The sequence below is a fragment of the Gossypium arboreum genome, chromosome 2 (genome assembly GCF_025698485.1).
Source record: "Gossypium arboreum isolate Shixiya-1 chromosome 2, ASM2569848v2, whole genome shotgun sequence".
NCBI classification, from domain to species: Eukaryota; Viridiplantae; Streptophyta; class Magnoliopsida; order Malvales; family Malvaceae; genus Gossypium; species Gossypium arboreum.
In genome coordinates, this window is record NC_069071.1 from 87,880,684 (window position 1) to 87,893,068 (window position 12,385).

Sequence of the window (12,385 nt, forward strand, 5' to 3'; positions counted from 1 at the left end):
CATCTTAATACTTGATTGAAAACTATTGTTGTAAGCGAATTCAATCAAAGGAAAATATCGTTCCCATGAACCACTGAACTCGAGGATGCAACATCTTAATATATCCTCAAGTATCTGAATTATCCGCTTAGATTGACCATCGGTTTGGGGGTGAAAGGCGGTGCTGAAATGTAGCTTGGTACCCAAAGCTTCTTGCAACTTCTTCCAAAATCGCGAGGTTGTAACACCCCAAACCCGAGACCATCGCTGGTGTCGGACACGAGGGGTTAACAAGCCAAATCCACATATTTCACCCACCAATTTGACATTTCAGACAGTGCTGGAAATCTGCGTCCTTGTCACCTTAAAATCATATCTCGAGTTTCAAAACTCGAAACCGATTCAAGTAAATTTTCCACGAATTTAGACTCATATATCCATCCATGGATTTAATTCTAGAATTTTCGGTCGGGCCAATTGGTACAGTTTATTAGTTAAAATCACCCATGTTACGAGGATCGATTGCTCGACCTTCGCGTTACAACTTGAATATCTCTCTGCAGGGCTTTATCTGGTTCCGTTTGTTTCTAATGAAACTAGACTCAAAATGGAATCTGTACATATAAGGCATGACTCCTAATTCTTCTGGATAATTTATAATAAATTTTTAAAGTTGCACAGGGGTTCATACCCATATAGGTGCATGGTATACCTTGAAATAGTATATATGTCATGCCAATACATTATGTGCAAACATGTATACACATATAGGTGCAAGGTCGAATCTCAAGGGGTTCATACCCATCCAAACACAAATTTTTACCAATCAAGTAACAAGCATAAATCATGCTCATGAATGCACCATGGCCGAATACATCACAACCATACTCTTTCAACTTCGGTCATGGTTTGTAACACCCCAAACTCGTGACCGACGCCGGTGTCGGACACGAGGGGTTAACGGCCAAATCCTCTCAAGATACCAACCAATTTGACATTACCAGTCAGGCTGGAAAACTGCATCACCGTCGTATTAAAAATCATATCTCGAGTTTCAAAACTCGGAAACTGGTTTCGTAAATTTTCCCTAAATTTAGACTCATATACCCATCCATGGATTTATTTTTAGAATTTTTGGTTGGGCCAATTGGTACAGTTTATTAGTTAAAGTCACCCATGTTACAGGGATCTACTGCTCTGACCTTCGCGCGTTACAACTTGAATATCTCTCCGTACAGGGCTTTAATACTGGTGCCGTTTGTTTCTAATGAAACTAGACTCAAAATGGAATCTATACATATAAGGCATGACTCCTAATTCTTTCTGGATAATTTATGGTAAATTTTCAAAGTCCCGACAGGGGACCCAGAAACCGTTCTGGCCCTATCTCACAATAGCTTTAATATCTCTTAACATGTAACTCCTATGACCATTTCGATTATTCCACATGAAAGTAGACTCATTAAGGTTCATTTACATAATTTATTCATTATTTAATACCATTCCTACAAATTTTGGTGATTTTTCAAAACCATACCACTGCTGCTGCCAGCATCTGTTTTCAAAGTAACCATTACCTATTTCATGATTTCCACGATTCAAATGGCCCTTTTTGCACCATAGCACAAAGTGTGATTATGATTAACCATTCCAATGGCTAATCCTTTCAGACAATTTCATACCCCATAATGATTATCATACAAACTATTATAGAATCATACTAAAACGATATAAGCCATTTTCGCATGGCTATCCAAGCTTACACAAAACCGAAAGGTACATGACCTTCAACATTAAGGTAGTCCTATACATGCCATTTCAAAGTTCAACCAAAATTATACCAAAATGGAGGCTTTGATAGTGTAGATGACTTCGACTTTAATGATCCCGAATCCGATCGCTAACGAGCAAAATCTATAAAACAGAGAGCCAAAGCAACGGGTAAGCATTTTTATGCTTAGTAAGTCTCAAGCAATAAAATCAGCTTTAACTAAGGCATTACATTCACATAGCCAAATGAATCATTTCATTAATACACATTCACATAATCATACTTGCTTCACACTTCATCATTGTATACTTTCACAAGATATCAACCAATTCAATAGCTGAAAATTCGTTAGTCGATTGAGCGAATGTTACTCAAACATATCGACTTTTCCAATGCACATATAAACATACCTTTTCCTTTGGGCTTTTCGAGCGTACTAATTAAATTTATTACAGCAACCAACGCTCACCTTCAGCCCAAGCTTCTTGAATACAACCAGATATAACCACATGCACGAATGCCCTCGGTCTTAGCCGGATAGAACGACTTACACGAATGCCTTGGTCTTAGCCGGATGTAGTCACTAGCACAATTGCCTTGGTCTTAACCGGATATAATTTCCAGCATAAATGTCTTGGGACTTAGCCCGGATATCATTCAATTGCTCATGCACACATATACATCAATAATCATTTCACATTCATATTTCATTTTCGTTACTAAGGCTCAAACACAAACATATCACTAGCATAATCGCCTTGGGACTTAGCCGGGTATCATTCAAATACTCATACACACATAAATCAATAATCATTACACATCCATATTTCATTTCACATAATTCAAGTAGGGTCATTTCTTGAGGACTTACCTCGGATCTTTGTCGAGCGGCTTCAACGGCTATTCGATCACTTTTTCCTTCCCTTTATCGGATTTAGCTCCCTTTGCTCTTGAGCTTAACGAATGCAAGTAGAAGTATTCAATATTTTTCTCAATAATGTTTACTTGTTAATCACATTCAGCATCTCATATCAACTCATTTTATTATAAACTATCAATCGACTTTTAAACCAAAACGCCATTATAAGGCCGATTGTTCTTGGTCATACATACACGAAATCAAAAATAAATTCCAAGGTTTTCACATTATAAGGTACTAAGCCGAATACATGTAACACCCCGTACCCGAGGCCGTTGCCGGAGTCGGACACGAGGGGTTCACAGACAAAATTCATTTCTTGCACAGCCCATTTTAACATTTCCAGACAAGCTGGCTAACTGCGTCACTGTTACCTAAAAATCATATCTCGAGTTCCAGAACTCAAAAACCAGTTCCGTAAATTTCTCCTGAAACTAGACTCATAAGTCCATCTACACATTTTTTTCTATAATTTTTGGTCAAGCCAATTAGTACAGTTTATTAGTTAAAGTCTCCCCCGTTTCAGGGTTTGACTGCTCTGACCTTCATGCATTGCGACTTGAATATCTCCCTGTACAAGGCTTCAACACTTATGCCGTTTGTTTCTAAAGAAACTAGACTCAAAAAGGAATCTTTACATATAGGGAATGACTTCTAATTATCTCTGGTTAATTTATAGTAAATTTGCAAAGTCGGAATAGGGGATCCAGAAATCGCTCTAGCCCTGTTCCACGAAAACTTAAACACCTCATAAGATACGGCTGATATGATCATTTCGTTACTTCCATATGAAAGTAGACTCATCAAGGTTTGATTACATAATTTATTCACTATTTAATTCCATTCCTACTATTTTTAGTGATTTTTCAAATTTACATCACTACTGCTGTCAGCATCTGCCTTTAAGGTAGACTTTACCTATTTCATAGTTTCCATGATTCAACTAACCCTTTTAGCATATATAGCACAAAATATGATCATGATTAACCATTCCAATGGCTAATCGTTTCCAAACATTTCCATACCTCTTAATGAACAACATACAAAACGATTATAATACTATGCTTAAAGTGTATATAAGCCATTTTCGCATGGCTATCCAAATATATACAAAACCAAAGGGTACATGACCCACAGCAAAATGGGTAGTCCTATACATGCCATTTCAAAGTTCAACCAAAAGTGTACCAAAAGGGCTTTGATAGTGTGGGCGACTTCGACTTCAATAATCCCGAGTCCGATAGCTGACGAACCAAAATATAAAACAAAGATTCAAAGAACGGAGTAAGCATTTAATGCTTAGTAAGTTTTAAGCAAAACAAAGTGTTCTCAATCACTATCGTTGGTCATTCATTTCAACTATTCGATGAAGTTAATCTAGAGCTTCATCTCGAACTATAATATCATTAAACGCAGCACTTGGCTATCACATATATACTTTCGAATAATAATGACCTAGATGGTCAAATATTTCCAAAGCACATTCTTCATCAATTTTCAACTTTCCATGTTCCTTTCCACTTATTCATAATCACACCCTTATTTTTAAGTATTTCAACATGACAAATACTAAATTACCGTAGGCACATAAAGAAACAAACATATTCCTTATCACATATACGTAAATGTGCAAAACATAATCCTTACCTTGTCTTTGGTACATTTAGCCCAACCCATACTCAAACCATAAGGCTTTTGGGCAGAATATGCTCTAATACATAAGAACATTTCATCACATACTTCATTATACAGCATACCATTACCAATTAGATCATTCACATATTTGGAGTCATAATATTAATCACATTACCTACCTCTTCGATCTTGATAATTCACCTCGAAATCACTCCACCGATGAGTAAGTAATGTCGTACTGAACATCTTAAATACATAACACATATTTGATGGTAACTTATTGCGATACTCAATATCAAAGTCTTACTTGAATCCTAGCATTTAGCCGTCGGGTCTTTAAAGCTCGGATATAGTACAAGCACGAAGCCTATGGACATTAATCAAGATAATATTCTCGCATAAAGCCTGCGGGGTTTTGACCCGGATATAGTACTGACACAAATGTCCTTCGGGACTTATCACATTTATACACTTTCACATCCATCACATTGGCCATTTGGCCTTATCACATATATACACATTCACATTCATCACATTGGCCATTCGGCCGTATCACATATATACACATTCACATTCGTCACATTGGCCATTCGGCCGTATCACATATATACACATTCACATTCGTCACATTGGCCATTCGGCCTTATCACATATATACACATTCACATTCGTCACATTGGCCATTCGGCCTTATCACATATATACACATTCACATTCATCGCATTGGCCATTAGGCCTTATCACATATATACACATTCACATTCCTCACATTGGCCATTCGGCCTTATCACATATATACACATTCACATTCATCACATTGGCCATTCGGCCTTATCACATATATACACATTCACATTCATCACATTGGCCATTTGGCCTTATCACATATATACATATTCACATTCGTCACATTGGCCATTCGGCCTTATCACATATATACACATTCACATTCATCACATTGGCCATTCGGCTTTACCACATATACATATCTTATACATCAATTTCAGCAATAGCTTATAAGAAACTCAAATAGTTTCATCAATGTTTACAACAAATTCACATATTCACTACAAACTGTTTTCCTGAGCAATAGTCACTAAATTATTTATAACTGGAGCTACAAAACTCAAAATCAATTGCCGTTAATTTTCCTGAATATAGACTCATATATCTTCTATCCATAAAATTTTCAAAATTTTATGTTTGGCCAATCAATACCAGATTTTTCTTAAAGTTTCCCCTGTTTCACTGTTTGACTAATCTGACCACTCTTCACTACGAATCAAATTTCTCATTGAAAAAAATTCAAAATGTGTTCTATTTGATTTCATTTGAAACTAGACTCATTAAGGAGTCTAAGCATATAAATTTTATCTTATAAACATTTTTGTACAATTTATAATGATTTTCTAAAAATGGAACAGGGGATTTCCGAGTCATTTCGACACCATCTCACACAACTTTAATTATCTCTTTATAGGAGATTTCTTTATTTACACAGTTTCTTTTATAAGAAACTAGACTCATTAAGCTTTGATTACACATTTTATTCAGCCTCTAATTCAACGCCAACAATTTATGGTGATTTTTTAAAATCACGTTACTGCTGCTGTCCTAAGCAGATTATTAAAATTTTTGTTCTTAAAATTTCCAAGTTCAAACAATTGAGAACTTATGATTTGTGTTTAGAACATATCATGGCCACATCATATCTTACTAATTCAGCTCATCATATCCTATTATGATTGAATTCACTCAACGTTTAATCACTTAAAACTTACCTCGGAAGTGGTTGACGATTAGATGTCCACGGCTATTCAATTACTTTTTCTTTCCCCTTATCCAACTTTGATCCTTTAAGCTCTTGAGCTTAATCTAGCAAAAATCCAAGAGTGACCGAAAGCCTAACTTTTCCCCTCCTATATTCGGCAATTGAAGAACAAAGAAAATGAACTAAGCCTTGTTCTTTTCACCTTTCACTATTCTATTTATTTTATTATAACACTAATAACATATATTATTATAATAATATAATAATACTAATATATGTATAAAATACATACATTTTCATTGATTATCCCACATGGCCGGCCACTATATATATAAAATGTTAATTTGACATGCAAGTCCTTGGGTTTTAAAGTCACATAATACAAGGTCCTTTCAAAATTTACCTAACACAATTCTCAAAATTTTCACATAAGTCCATTTTCAATTAATTTCACATCAATTGGTAAAAATTAAAGCATTTAAAAATTCACACAGGCATAAACATATATTTTAGATATAAAATATTATATCCAAATATTTCGGTAATTCGGTTTAGCGGTCCCGAAACCACTTCCCGACTAGGGTCAAAATAGGGCTGTCACAATACACTTGCTAGGTTCACATACATTCTTCATCAATTTCTTCTTTAAACAAACACATTTAAGCATTCCTTTCGTATTATCAACTCCAACCACATTCATTACTCAAGTATAGTAATTTCACATTCGGCAATAGTATTACATACAATAGCCGATTCTTCTTACTTTGTATTTGTGCATCTATTTGATCATTAGTTTAGTTCAAACACCCATACACCAAGATTCATCAAGTTTAGCATGAAACATAAACCTTAATCCTCAATGACCACTATGGCGAAAATCCTAGTCAACCCAAAATCACAATTTCTAGCATGGGTTACCTAGAGAACTTGGTAACTAGCTCAATTTCATCTAACGTTTCAAGAATTCACATGAATTTCTCACTTTATTTATAGCTTAGAAGTCGAATGGTTGCTCCTTAGAATCGGCCAAGAAGAAATAAGAAACAAAAACTTGTTTCTTTCACCCATCCACCATTTCTCCTTAAAACACAAGACAACAATCATTTTCCTCCATTTCTTCCATGGCGGTTACCCACTATCACCACACAATCAAGATCTTGACAAGGCTAAGTAGAAAACTTAGTAACTAGCTTGATGTATGCTAATATTTCAAGAACTAACATGAAATCACTTACCTTGTTCCAAGCTTAAGGGTGATCGATTGGCTATCTCCCCTTCTTCCTTTGAGGTTCGGCCAAGCTAAGGAGGATGAACACTTTTCTTCCTTTCTTTTTTTTTCTTTCTTTGTTTTGTTTCTCTCATGTGCGGCAAAGGGGGGAAAGCATCCACACTCATTTTTTTTCATTCCTTTACCCATGCTCTTATTTTATTATTTCTAACATCCACCACTAGCAAAACATGTTTAAGACATGTTTTCTTTTGCCCATCTTCATTACCATGGCGGCCACTTCCTTTTCTTTGGGTAAATTGACATGCAAAACCATTCTTTTGCATGCATATACTATTAGACCATTGAAAGATTAGCCTATCACCTTTCAACAATGTTTCATATAAGTCCATTTTAATAAATTCACATAGAAATGATCAAATTAATGCATGCAACTTTCACACATGCATTTACTAACATCATAAACATAGAATATAACTTTTAATTACTTATAAGACTCGGTTTAGTGGTCCCGACACCACTTTCTGACTAAGGTCAAATTAGGGATGTCACAACTCTCCCCCACTTAAGAAATTTTCGTCCCCGAAAATCTTACCGGTTAATAGGCTCGGGTATCGCTCTTTCATAGAGTCCTCAAGCTCCCAAGTGGATTCTTCAATTCCGTGTTTATGCCACAACACCTTCACTAACGGGATTTTCTTATTGCGCAACTCTTTCGCTTCACGCATCATAATGCGAACTGGTTCCTCTTCATAGCTCAAATTAGGCTGAATCTCGGACGGAGCGATCACGTGCGATGGATTAGACCTATATTGTCGAAGCATCGAGACATGAAAAACGTTGTGGATCCTTTCAAGCTCAGGGGGTAAAATTAATCGATATGCGACTGGCCCAACTCGTTCGGATACTTCATATGGCCCGATGAACCTCGGACTCAATTTGCCTTTACGACCAAATCTAAGCACCTTCTTCCAAGGTGAAACTTTGAGAAAGACCTTGTCTCCAACCTGATATTCGATATCTTTTCTTTTCAAATCCGCATACGACTTTTGGCGATCCGGGCGACTTTCAAACTATCACGAATTACTCAAACTTTTGCTCGGCATCCTTAACCAAATCAACCCGAAGATTTTTCCTTCACTAAGTTCACCAGAATAATGGGTACGGCATTTACGACCGTATAAAGCCTCGTAGGGTGCCATCTTAATACTTGATTGAAAGTCGTTGTTGTAAGCGAATTCAATCAACGGCAAATACCGTTCCCATGAACCACCGAACTCGAGGATGCAACATCTCAACATATCCTCAAGTATCAGATTATCCGCTCGGATTGACCATCGGTTTGAGGTGAAAGGCGTGCTGAAATGCAACTTGGTACCCAAAGCTTCTTGCAACTTTTTCCAAAATCGCGAGGTAAATCTCGGATCTCTATCGACACGATGGAAATAGGCACCCGTGCAATCTCACAATATGAGAAACGTCTGATTCGGCTAGTTTGTCCATTGGAAAGTCCGTACGTCGGGGACAAAGTGAGTCGACTTAGTCAATCTATCTACAACGACCCAAATCGCGTCCTTCTTACTCATCGACAATGGCGGTCCGGATACAAAGTCCATTGTGACTCGATCCCATTTCCACTCGGGTATCGTGATCGGTGAAGCAATCTCAAGGCACTTGATGTTCCGCTTTCACTTGTTGACATATTAAACATCTCAAACAAAGTCGAGATGTCTCGTTTCATACCACGCCACCAAAACCGACGTTTCAAATCGTTGTACATCTTCGTACTCCCCGGGTGGATTGCCATTCGGCTACAATGGGCTTCGTTCAGAATTATCGAAATAAGTTCCGAATTCTTGGGAACACACAGACGACTCCTGAACCTCAAACAATCGTCATCATCGATCTGAAACTCCGAGTCCTTGTTCGGAACACACTCAGCCCGTTTTGCAGCCAACTTGTCGTTGACTTTCTGAGCTTCACGAATTTGATGTATCAATAATGGTTTGGCTTTCAATTCAGCTACTAACTCACTGTCGGATCGAACAGACAAGTGCACATTCATTGCTCGTAAAGCGAATAATGATTTACGACTTAAGGCATCCGCAACCACATTCGCCTTTCCCGGGTGATAGTCAATGACCAGCTCATAATCTTTTAACAGCTCGAGCCAACGTCTTTGTCACATATTTAAGTCTCTTTGGGTCATCAAATATTTGAGACTTTTGTGATCCGAGTACACATGGCACCTCTCACCAAATAAGTAATGTCGCCAAATCTTTAAGGCGAATACGATGGCGGCCAATTCGAGATCATGGGTCGGATAATTTTTCTCATGTGGCTTTAATTGCCTCGACGCATAGGCCACAACTCGACCTTCTTGCATCAATACACAACCTAACCCAAGTAGGGAGGCGTCACTATAGATGACAAACTCTTTGCCGGATTCGGGTTGCACTAGAATTGGGGCTTCAGTCAAATAAGTTTTCAGTTGATCGAAACTTTTCTGACATTTCTCCGTCCATTCGAACTTAACATCCTTTTGGAGTAGCCGTCATCGGCATGGCTATCGTTGAGAAACCTTTACAAATCGTCGGTAATAACCGCAAGCCCCAAAAAGCTCGAACCTCAATAATATTTCTGAGGCTTCCAATTAAGTATGGCTGAAATTTTATTTGGGTCGACTCGAATACCGTCGCGAGATACCACATGACCCAAGAAGCTAACCTCTCTTAACGAACTCACACTTGTTGAACTTAGCATATAATTGCTTATCCGTAAAATTTGCATTACTAACCTCGGTGTTCAATGTTCGGTCTCATTTCTTGAATAGACCAAGATGTCATCAATGAACACGACTACGAACCGATCCAAATATGGTGCGAAGATCCGATTCATTAAATCCATAAATACCGCGAGGGCATTAGTGAGCCCAAACGGCATCACTAGGAACTCATAGTGACCATATCTCGCTCAAGGCGGTCTTGGAGTGCGTCCGAATCTCGAATTCGTAATTGATAATAGCCCGATCTCAAATCTATTTTCGAGAAAACTGAGGCTCCCTTCAGTTGATCGAACAAGTCATCGATACGTGGTAACGGATATTTGTTATTTATCATCGCTTTATTAAGCTGACGATAGTCGATGCACAGCCTCATAGTTCCATCCTTCTTTTTCACAAACAACACTGGCGCACTCCAAGGCGAAAAACTCGGGCGAGCAAAACCTCTATCCACCAATTCTTGCAACTGAGCTTTCAACTCCTTTAATTCCGTTGGTGCCATACGATACGGAGCTATCGAAATTGGAGTGGTACCAGGTACCAATTCGATGCCAAATTCTATTTCCCGAACAGGTGGTAAACCCGGCAACTCTTCAGGGAAAACATCCGGGTATTCACAAACCACTGGCACTGATTCGAGTTTCTTTTCTGATTCCTTGTCCTCGAGCACATACGCAAGGTACGCTTCGCACCCTTTTCTTACATATTTCCGGGCCAACATTGCTGATATTACAGCTGGCAACCCTTTTAAGTCCGTAGACTCAACCCGAATTATCTCGTTATTCGCGCACCTCAAATCGATAGTCTTGCTTTTGCAATTTACAACCGCATCATGCATGGTCAACCAATCCAAACCAAGAATAATGTCGAATTCATCGAACGGCAAAAGCATCAAGTCCGGGAAAACAAGAACCTCGGAACACTAGGGGACTTTTCTTGCACACTTTGTTGACAAGCACGTAATGACCCAAGGGTTTGACACCAATTACAAACTCAATGAGACTCAATAGGCAAAGTCTTATTGGATGCTAAGGTTTCACATATATAAGAATGAGTAGAACCAGGGTCAATCAAAGCAATCACATTAGTATTGAAAAGAGTGAAAGTACCAAGAATGACATCCGGAGAGGCAAGATCCTCGCGTGCGCATATGGCATAAGTCCTAGCAGAGCCCGAGCCTCGGATCGATGGTAGCATCTCTAGATCCTCTCGACCGCCACTAACATTGCCCATATTTCTAGGTGGCCTACCTCGGCGATGGTAGCACCCGGTTTCCACTCGACTTACATTTTGTTCAAGCAACCTCGGGCAATCCTTCATAAGGTGGTCGGCCGATCCACACTTATAGCGAGAGCGATCATGGAACCAACACTCCCGAATGCCATTTGCCACAATGCGCGACATTCCGCCTCTCGGCGATCATTTCCACCATCAGCGATCAAGTGACTCGTGTGGTCACAGGGGTCGATCGCGTCCTCATCTAGAAAAGCCCGCGCCTCTAGACGGCTCACATCATCTCGAAATCTCTTCGATGCTGTTGAAGAGACTTTCCGAGGACCTTTTCGAATTCTCCGGTTCCCACATCAACTTTTGTTTCTCCTTTCTAAGCTCTTCACTTTACAAGCTCGCTCAACAAGTACTACGAACTCTCGTATTTCGAGAATGCCAACGAACATCCTTATATCATCATTCAGCCCATCCTCGGCGTTTACACATAATAGCTTGGACGAAATGCATTCTCGCGTCATCGCTAAGCCTCACAAATTTTCGTTCGTAGTCGATGGCGACATAGAACCTTGCTTAAGATCAAGAAATTCCTTCGCTTTTGGTCGATGAATCTCGATCGATATACTTTTTTGAACTCGATGCGAAAGAATTCCCAAGTCACTTGCTCTCTAGGCACCACGAAGTCGAGTACTCCACCAATAATAGGCGAATCGCGTAGCAAGGAGATGGTACACTTTAAGCACTCATCGGTGTACAAGATAGCTCATCGAGCACCGGATAGTGTTATCCAACCAAATTCAGCTTGCTCGGCATCGTCGCTATCCGTAGCCTTGAATTCAGTGGCCCCATGTTTACTGAATTACGTCATTGGGGCTTACTTGACCTTATTTGGTCGATTCTGGGAGGTATTGTAGGTGCGGGTTGCATTAGTCGGGAATGGAGGTGTGGAACAGTAGTGTTAGTTCGAATGTATTGGTTGAACCAATCATTCATCACACTATAAAAGGCTTGCCTAGCCTCATCATTCGGATTCTTGGCCATAGGTTGAGAGTCCACCGACGCCGTCCCTTGCG